The following is a 10,968-nucleotide window of genomic DNA, read 5'->3' as shown; positions in this document are numbered from 1 at the left end:
CGTACTCTTCAGCCTTTGGTCCAGATCCTAGGGGGTCTCGCCCGGGAGCATCGCGATCTCCGTTATGCTCTTAACCTGCAAGACGATTACTATAATACAAAATATGCGAAGAAATATACCTAGAACATAGAATAGTGAGAAACAAGAGCAAGTATTTTATTATTCAGAAAGCAATGTTCACTTGCCTCTTCGAGGGGGCAACCTCCAATAGAGCAGAGCTTGATTACAAAATAAGACACGATGCTCCTCGCAGGGAGTCTCTATCCTTTATATATGAATCATACATGCAATACCGTGGATCAATACCATGGTTCTTATTAATACCATCTATCTAATACCATGGCCCATTTGCAACTAACTGTGGTCCCGTCATTAATTGTGGGTTAACCACTTACAATTATTAATATGGGCTTTATTAACTCTTTACTTAACTATAACTATGACTCGATCCCACTACATAAATAAGGGGGTTAGGGTGGGACCCTAACATGCCCTCCCCCTTAAGAATAGCCTTGTCCTCAAGGTTGAAGCTGCGGAAACTGCTGAAGAATAGTGGCTGGTTCCCAGGTTGCATCTTCCGGAGAGGTGTCCTTCCACTTGACGAGGACTTCCCTGATCATGCGGCCATGCAGGTGCCGTTCTCGTGTGTCTAGGACCTGTTCAGGTTGGAGCCAGATTGACCCTTCTTCATCCAATCCAGGTAGACTGGTTTGAATTCTGCAATTGTTCCCAATCACTTTCTTGAGGCATGAGACATGGAAAATTGGATGGATTTTTGCAGTGGGTGGCAAAGCTAGCTTGTAGGCCACTTCTCCAATGCGCTGAAGTACTTGATATGGTCCGTAGAATTTTGGAGATAGTTTATGACAACCCTTGTCTTTGAGTGAAGTTTGCTTATATGGTTGCAGCCTCAAAAATACCTGATCCCCTTTATGAAATTGGCGCTCTAAGAGATGTTGATCTACCTGTTGTTTCATGCGGTTTTGAGCTTGATGAAGATTCTCTCTAAGATGGGCGAGCATGGTTGTGCGGTTTTGTAGGAGTTGATCCACTACTTGTACCTTTGAGCACCCCTTGATATAAGAAGTAGGGGAAGGAGGGAGTTGACCATAAACTGCTTCATAGGGAGTCACTTTGGTGGTGGCACGATAGTTGGTGTTATACCACCATTCAGCTAGAGGCAACCACTGTACCCATAGATGTTGCTTTTTTGAAGTGAAACACCTAAGGTAGGTTTCTAGACATTTGTTGACGGCTTCAGTTTGACCATCTGTTTATGGATGATAGGAAGTACTGAGTTTTAGTTTGGTGCCTTGTAGCTTGAAGAGTTCCTGCCAAAAATTACTGGTGAAGATCGGGTCACGATCAGACATAATAGAAGTGGGCATGCCATGCAATTTGAAGATCTGATCCATGAAAGAATGAGCGACAAAAGTCGGTGTAAACGAGTGGGGTAGGGCGCAGAAATGAGCATACTTAGAAAGTCGGTCCACAACCACCATGATGATTGACTTGTTTCCTGACTTTGGAAGACCTGTAATGAAATCCATTTAAACCTTCGTCCATATAGATGTCGGGATGGGCAACGGTTGTAATGTGCCTGGTGCTTTGACTGTCTCCCCTTTGTGGCGTTGACAGACATCGCATTCCACTACAAAAGTAAGGATGTCCTTTTTCATGCCTGTCCAAAAAAATGATCTTCTAGTGCGAGCATATGTCTTCTGAAAGCCTGAATGTCCTGCAATGGGGGATGAGTGCAATTCTGCCAAAATGCGGCTTTTGAGGGTGGATGTTGGTGATATTACGACTCTGTCCTTGTAGCGAAGAATCTCATCCTACCATGAGTAGCCCTTGGTGGAATTTGGATCCGCCTACAACTGAGTAATGAGTTGGGAGAGCCAGGGATGTGAAAACCATTCCCTGCGAGCCTCTTCAATCCATTCTGGAATGGGAAGGGAAATTGCGAGCAGGGTACTTTCCTCCTCAAATTGGCGAGATAATGCATCTGCTACACTATTTTCGCGCCCTTTCTTGTAAATGATCTCATAATCATATCCCAGCATTTTGGCGAGCCATTTATTTTGTTGTGGGGAGGATAGGCGTTGCTCCAAAAAATATTTAAGATTGTGATGGTCTGTGCGGATTTGGAAATGTCGCCCCAGTAAGTAAGGTCGCTAGGTATCTACTGCATGTAAGATGGCCATCATTTCCTTCTCATAGGTAGATTGTCCCAGATTCTTCCCACTTAGTTGTTGGCTTGTGAAGGCCAAGGGTCGACCTTCCTGCATTAAGACTGCCCCAATACCCGTACCCGAAGCATCACATTCAATGACAAAAGATTTGGTGAAATCAGGTAGTGCTAAGACTGGAGTGGAACACATGGCATTTTTGAGAGCTGTAAATGCCTGTTGTGCGTCATCATTCTAGAAGAATGAATTTTTCTTGAGGAGTTCAGTGAGGGGCTTTGCAATGCGACCATAATTGCGGACAAATTTGCGATAATAGCTTGTGAGACCCAAAAATCCTCTCAGACTCTTCAAGGTCTTAGGTTGAGGCCAATCCTGCATCGCTTGGATCTTTTTGGGGTCCACCTTGACACCTTCACGCCCCACAATGTGGCCCAAATACTCAACTTCTTCCATGCCAAAAGAACATTTGGACATCTTAACAAATAATTTATGCTTGCGGAGCAGTTGGAAGAGCAGATCTACATGCTGAAGATGTGCGGCCCAAGTGCAACTATAGATGAGGATGTCATCGAAGAAGACAAGGACAAATTTCCTGAGATATGGTTTGAGAAGGTGGTTCATAGGGCTATGAAAAGTAGATGGGGCATTACAAAGACCGAATGGCATGACCAGGAACTCATAATGGTCTTCATGAGTTCTGAAAGCAGTCTTTGGAATGTCGACTTCCTTCATGCGAATTTGGTGGTAGCCTGAGCGAAGATCCAGCTTAGTGAAGAATTGAGCCCCATTGAGTTCATCCAGCAAATCATCAACAACCAGGATGGGAAATTTATCTTTGACTGTCAACTTATTGAGGGCCCTGAAGTCTGGACGCATCCGCCATTCCCCATATTTCTTAATCACCATGACCACCGATGATGAATAAGGACTAATGCTGGGACGAATGACACCTGCTTCCAAAAGTTCCTTGATTATTATTTTTTATTTCATTCTTTTGGGTGAACGGATATCTGTATGGGCGCACATTTGGTGGTTGGGCCCCTGGAACCAAGGTGATTCTATGATCATGTTACCCTCTCGAGGGTGGAAGCTCATGAGGCTTGTCAAAGACTGGCAAATGGTTATTTAAAATCTGTTGCATCTCAGGATGAATCGGTAGAGAATTGGGTTCGATGGCCTGGATGGCATTAAATTGAGCTATAACTCCATGATGGCCCTTTTTTAGCAATTTTTCCATCCTATGTGAGCTGATGATAGAGGGAGCTCCCGCCTGGAGTCCACGGAGGGTATGTGTGGAGTTGTTCTGCTTAAAGCTCATATATAACTCCTGGAAATCCATTGTGATTGGCCCAAGGGTGCGAAGCCATTCAGCATCGAGGACAATATCGCACCCTCCCATGTGTATGGAAAACATGTGGGTCTTCAACTGATAATCCCCCATTTGAAGTTTGACATTTTCACAGCGGCCTTCACATTTCATTTTTCCCCCATCCGCAATTTGGACTTGGAAGTTAGAAACTGCTCATACAAAACAGTGCACTGCTTCCGCGACTTTTTGATGGATGAAATTATGTGTACTTCCACTATCAATCAAGACTACTACTGGGCGATGTTTAATAAAACCTCTGATTTTGAGAGTTTGAGGTGAAGAAATCCCTGCCAAAGCATGCAACGAAATAACTGGTTCGTCAGGGACATTGTCCTTCTGGTTTTCCTCTTCAACCTCCTCCGGTTCCTCAAGTGGTGGGGCTTCCTCCGATGAGCTGTAATCAGTGGCATCAATTTGAAAAAATTTGGGCTCCTTGCATTTATGACCTGGGGAGTATTTTTCATCACAGTAGTAACATAATCCCTGCTTTCTTCTTTCGGCCATTTCTGTAGGTGACACCTTTTGAACCTTGAGTGTTTGAGTCATGATGTGAGCTTGTGGGGGGCGACCCTTGGCGGTGAAATTTGGGCGAATGGACTGGGCTGCTAACGCACGTTCCACGTTACGAGCTACCTTGCAAGCCTCCGACCATGTGGGAGGGTGGTGTAGTCGGACGTGGGCTTGTATGGCCTCTTTAAGACCGCTGATAAAACATTCCGTGTAGAATGCATCTGGGAGATCCCTAGTGCGGAAAGCTAAGGCTTCAAAGGCTGTAACATATTCATCCACTATGCTAGTCTGTCGGAGCTTAGTGAGACGACCCAAAAAAGCAGATTCCTAGTCAAATCTCTCTGTAAGAGCTTTTTTGAAGGTGGCCCAAGTCAAAAAACTTCCATTTCAACGTTGATGCCATTCCCACCATTGCCATCTTTCATTGTCCAAGTACATGCTCCCCACCATAAGCTGAGTCTCATTATCTAAGATGTTATTTAGATTTAAATACTGCTCCATTTGTGCTACCCATGTGGCTGGATGAGAACCATCAAATTTATGCATATCCAGCTTGGGAGGTCGCGGGCGGGATTGTTGGTGGGTGCCCCAGAGGTGAAGAGAGTGGCTAGACTCACCCTCACTGTGTCCATTGCCAATATACACCTCCTCGCGGGCTTCCTCTATGCCCTTAGAGAGTGCGTCAGTTAGTTTGTCAAGCTGAGCTTGGATGGCTTCCAAGGATTGTTCAAGTTTGTCAATCTTCTCATTGGCCATAGCTTGAGCTCTAGTTGCTACCATGCACTGATCCGATGTACTTGAAATTTGGGACTGCCCGATTTTTTTTTTTTTTTTTCACTAACAATTGAATGGTACCACCTTGCTTAGCTCGTCATCCTAATTCTTATGGGCTAGATCACCAATAAGCGCCCCAGGGGGTCTCAATTTTTTTTATTTTTTTTTAACAGAGTTTTACTCCTAGCTTAGGAATACTGCTGTAGTTGAATTCTCAAAATGTCAATGCTGCCAAAAGTCCTGCGAAAATCATGCCCCGGTATAGGAACCCCACACAACTACTCAGATCTGGTGGATCTGAGAGATCTGAATGGATGATCGGATAGCTCTGATCGGCGGACAGATTGCTGCTGCGGATCTGATGGATCTAATAGATCGGAAAGGCTGGTCTGCTAACTCGGAACTGCGGGACTGATGTCTGCTGCTACTGCAAACCCCCTTGCGAGATCTGATCTGGCAGAGATTATGCGTGATCCCAACATAGAAAAGGGAACTATGGTCTCGAGGAGTGTCAGGAGCTACAGATCGCAATATACATAAGGGTTTGACAGTAGTACTCCGCCCAATGTTTCAGGGCTCTAACTAAGGAGGATCAACCGTACCCTTAGCCGTACAACCCGACTACCCTATCGTACGGGTGAGTAATCTCGAGTGCTGTTCTCGGTGTACTGTACCTGCACGACGGCCGATGGTTTATCTATGGCGAGGTTTCAAAGGAGCTAGGGGGCTTCCGATATACCCAGAGGGTACTTGGCAGACAGTCTGTGCGCGGTTCTGTCTAATGCGCTACTACTCGAAGGGGTACCCACAGGGGTTACAAGGGAGTCCAACAAGCGTGACCACCTCTTGTATTTCTTGCGTGCATGCCTCCCCAAATCCGCAGGTTTATGCACTCAACGACAGATCCCGTGGTCTAAAGACGCCAGAACACGTCTCTAGCCAAAAAAAAATTGCTAAGAAATGGAGATCCCACCTGCCCTGGAAAGTGCTCAATACCACTTGTTATGCTCTTAACCTGCAAGACGATTACCAAAATACCAAATATGCCAAGAAATATACCCAGAACATAGAATAGTGAGAAACAAGAGCAAGTATTTTATTATTCAGAAAGCAATGTTCACTTGCTTCTTCGAGGGGGCAGCCTCCAATAGAGTAGATCTCAATTACAAAATAAGACACGATGCTCCTCGCAGGGAGTCTCTATCCTTCATATATGACTCATACATGCAATACCATGGTTCTTATTAATACCATCTATCTAATACCATGGCCCATTTGCAACTAACTGTGGTCCCGTCATTAATTGCGGGTTAACCACTTACAATTATTAATATGGGCTTTATTGACTCTTTACTTAACTATAACTATGACTCGATCCTACTACATAAATAAGGGGGTTAGGGTGGGACCCTAACAATCTCATTAAACCCAATGATTGATTGTCTCTCTAATTTTGGCCTGCTAAATTCCCTGTTCAGCGCGGTCTGGATCTCTGCAATGCTGCCTTCGGGTGGTCATTAGAATGCTTGATATACCACGTTAATACGCGATCCTGCAGCGCGCTCACTAGCGTAGCCTTTTTAATATTATCATCCACGACACCCTGTGCTTCCCATACTGCTCTTACCACGAACCAGAATTGGTCCGGATCTTCATTTCCTACTCCTCTGAACACTGGCAGTTTGATCGCACTCACCATACTAAACTGTGGTGGTGGCAGAGGTGGAGTGGGTGGAGATGGAGGTGAGGAGGGTGAAACGGGTGGCGATGTGGGTGGGGGTGGTAAACGTGGAATTCTCTGTCTTATCAAACTGACCGCACTTCTCGGAGAGACTTTTGCGAGCTCCTCCTCGCTTTCCCACGAGGGTGAAATTAAGGGACTGTTTTCCAACTCCTCACTACTTCTGCTTTTGTAGATCTTTCTGCTTCGCGTAGTAGCATCTTAATCCAAGTGTTCAAAGATTTAATGTACTTACCTCGTGGTCCCTTGAGAAAACATCGCTCTGCCTCACTGCAGTTAACGGTCGTGTCTACTGCGAACTCAGTGATAAATCTTCCTATTATTCGGTCAATCCAGTGGTCCACAGCTCGCGCTACCTTCTTTTCTAAGGCTTCTAGTCGGCGCACTAGTTCCGTAGTCCACACTATTGGTTTGTCAAGCCTACATCTTCCCTGGTTGTCTACTAACTTTGAAATCCACTCATATAGCTCGGATGGAAAAGATGCAAAGAAAAATTTCATGGATTTAAGTGTACAAGTAGTGATCCAACCACTTCTCCTTAGATACTTGCAAATTTTTGTTTTCCTGTGCCGCGAACTCGTGAATCTTCTTGTCCAACCACTCTTCAATTTCTTTCTTTGTAGGATTCGAGTGGCACGACGTCGGACATCCTTTATGTAGATCCCGGTCCCGGAAACGAAACCATTTGTTGGCTTGTATGGGCGGGCCTGACCCAGGTTTAGAGGTGATTTAGCCAAGCAAATCTCGGTACTATTGGCCCTTTTGGCAACAGTCCACGGAGCGCGGACTGAGGTCTCACCTGAAGTAATATGGGAGGGTGCTAGAACTAGGTTTTCACACCCTTGGGATGTCTGATGGGCTTCTGGAGGTTCATAGTCCGACCCGTCGCTACGCGCACTTATGATCCCTTCGCAACCTACGGTGCGGCTTCCGCGCAGCCCTACTCGGGGCACGACCCGTATAATTCCCAAGATCCTCGTTACTTAACCGATTACTTAACTTGTGTGTGTAATATTTATGGTTATTACAACATATTCAGCAATCATATCAGTGCACGCAATACATAAACAAAGAAAAACATAAAGAAGATAATGCTCAACAAATACACAGAATTAGGAATCAACTTCTCTTTTATTAATCTTCAATCTAGCTTACAAACTCATCACCGCCTTGCGCACTTAGCTGCGGATTCTACTAGGCCTCTGCGCACTCAGCTGCAGAGCCTCTTCCTACTACTACAACCCAAGACACTTAGAATCCTACTCTAAGCTCGAACCATCCCTTCTCTATTCTCTCTATCATCTACTCCTTTTACAACTTAGAGCCTTGCTCTATTTATGCAACCCCATGGTCCATGGACCATGGGTAGGCCGACATGACTTTACATTACATACATTACTTTAGGGTGGACAACCTTATGACTCAATTTCTACTTCGTGCTCCGCACCCGCAATTCGCAGAGTCTTAAAAAACCTTTGACCAAAACTTGGGCTTTGAGCCCCAAAACCTGCTGTGGGGGGTTCCGATGCCCAACAACCTCTAATGGTTTGCTGGTACATTTGCATGTGTCAGAACAACAACATCTTTCAGGGGAAGAATATTGTCTGGCCATTGATTATCCCCAAGATCTGTAATAGCTACTTGGAAATCCCCGTAGATGAATAGGTTGTTTGAACTCACAATATTATTCTGGAAGTCATTGACAAAGAGCACCCTTGGGCCTACTTCGAAGTATAAGCACAAGAACAGGGCTGTGTGGCAGCATTATTCTCCATATATCTGAAACACATTTTTTTCATCTCTGTTTAGGGTTGGAAGATGGCACAAATAACTTTGCGGAGCTTCTTACACTTCGTCATCTCTTATATTTTGCTATCATCAAAAATTGTAGACAGTTACAAGTTTATGAGGATTCCAAGATTGTTGTTAATTGGTTCAATTGCATTTCTACATGCCATGCATATACACTCATAACCATTTTGGATGATGTTTTACTTTTAAAAACACATTTTGATCATGTTTCATGTGCTCATATCTAAAAGGAGTGTAATGAAACTGCGAAACGACTTTCAAAAGAGGCAACGAATCATCTTAGAGGGGAATGGCTGATCAGGCAGCATTCGCCTAAGCAGATCTGTCAGTATTACCACAGACCATATATGGACTAGGATCTACAAAGGATTGACATGCCCTAACTTATCTATATTTCTGTGTTAATTTTCTTGCCTACAGATTAGTGATCACCATGGGTGAAATTTTGAATATGTAAATAATATTGTATATCGTCAGATACTATCAGTATACCCTTCTCAGGGTTTTCTTGTATAGGTCCCTTACAGCGACAAAACAGCTCACAGATGATCACGGTCATGTTTATGCATATGCCTTTGGCATTTACAACATGTAATTTTCTTTGATAATGAAAATTATGATACTTTTCCCCGGGAAATTAAAAAAAAAAGAAGTGAAATATTAATAATATTTATATCAGTGACTTGAAATTAGTTATCATAATGAAGAAAACGGAATATATATATATATCTATATATAGTTGTATCTCATTTACCATTCAGAATATAAGTATCATGAACATAGAGTCCCCTCGTAATATATACATCAGAAGACACATGAATTCATTATTGGCAGCGACAAGAAAAATGTTGACCACGTCAGCAATTAACTTGTTGGAAGAGGGAAGAACTCGCGAGAGCCGCTGTGGTAGCATGCACGCAGCCCTAGCCAGCATTTGCAGCACCCAGTGCGCAATAGTTCGTAGCCCCTCAGCGGCCTTCTGTTTTTGAGGCCCGATCCAAAGGACACGAAAGGAGAGCTTGGCTATGCAACAACAACACACAGCACCAGCCAGTATTTGCAACCCCCAGTGCGCAACATTTCGTAGCTACCCTTAGCGACTCTCCGCTGCTGAGGTTTGATCTACATGGATTCTTTAAAGTATGCAAGTTAAAGAAGTCTTTGTATGGGTTAAAACAGTCACCAAGGATGTGGTATCAGAAATTTGATACATTTATACGGGGACTTGGCTTCACCAGAAGCAAAGCAGATCACTCTGTGTATTTTAAATTAATTGGTGATCGTGTTATTTATCTGGTCTTGTATGTGGATGATATGTTGCTAGTTGGAAATGACAAAGAAATTATCTAGGATTTGAAGACCCAATTGTCCTCCAAATTCGACATGAAAGATCTTGGTGCTGAAAACTATATTTTGGGCATGGAAATTAAAAGAGATCAGGCAAAGAGGAAGCTTTGGTTAAACCAGAGGAAGTATGTCGAGACAATATTGCAAAGGTTTAATATGCAGGATAGTAAACCAGTGAAGGTTCCTATTCCTGTAGGTGTAAAGTTATCTGCTGAACAGTGTCCCAAGACACAAGAAGAGGAATAGGATATGTCTTGTGTTCCATATGCAAGTGCAGTCGGTAGCCTGATGTATGTGATGGTTTGTACTAGACCAGACATTGCACATGCAGTGGGAGTATTGAGCAGGTTTATGTCAAAACCAGGGAAGGAGCATTGGACAACACTGAAGTGGGTTTGCAAGTATTTGCGTGGCACTAGTGATTATGGTTTGTGCTACCAAGGAAGAGTAGGACTGAACATATTTTTGGATATTTGTGGCTTTGTTGATGTGGATTGGGCTGGAGATCTGGATCAGAGAAGATCTACAAGTGGGTATGTGTTTAACCTATTTGGAGGTGCAGTCAGTTAGATGAGTAAGAAACAATCTGTAGTGGCACTATCAACTATAGAGGCATAATACATGGCAGCCACTCATGCAAGCAAGGAATCAGTTTGGTTGCAAAGATTGTGTTCAAGTATGGGGTTAGTACTGGGAGCTATAAGGATAGACTGGGATAGCCAAAGTGCAATTTTCTTGGCAAAGAACCCTGCTTACCATTCAAAGACAAAGCACATTGATGTTCAGTATCACTTTGTGAGGGATATGATAGAAGACAAAAAGGTGTTGCTGGTAAAGGTGGACACTTTGAGGAATATTACAGATGCATTGACAAAATTTGTGAGCTCTGAGAAGTTCTCTTGGTGTAGAGAAACAATGGGCATTGCAGGGTTGGATAAATGACTAAGCTCTCTTGTGGCCATCTGTGGAAAGAAAACAAGTGGGAGAATTTTGGATTGTGTTATTCTTTCCATGACTAGCCCATGTAGTGAACCGAGGGTTTAGAGGGGGGGCGAAGCCCCCCCTTCGTTACGTTGATTGCACAGCGAGGGGGTCACAGGAGGGCAGTAGCCCCCCCTGTCCGAGGGGTTTGAGGGGGGTGGCTAGCCCCCCTCTATGGGGTCCGGGGCAGCGCCCCGAGGAATTTTTTTTTTGGACCCTATATTAGGTTGGGCGGACCTACCTAT

Source organism: Pinus tabuliformis, chromosome J (assembly GCF_031772625.1).
Source record: "Pinus tabuliformis cultivar Carrire ecotype Pingquan chromosome J, CPIR1, whole genome shotgun sequence".
Classification (NCBI taxonomy): domain Eukaryota; kingdom Viridiplantae; phylum Streptophyta; class Pinopsida; order Pinales; family Pinaceae; genus Pinus; species Pinus tabuliformis.
The sequence above is the reverse complement of the archived record's forward strand: the minus strand, read 5'-3'. Positions refer to the sequence as shown.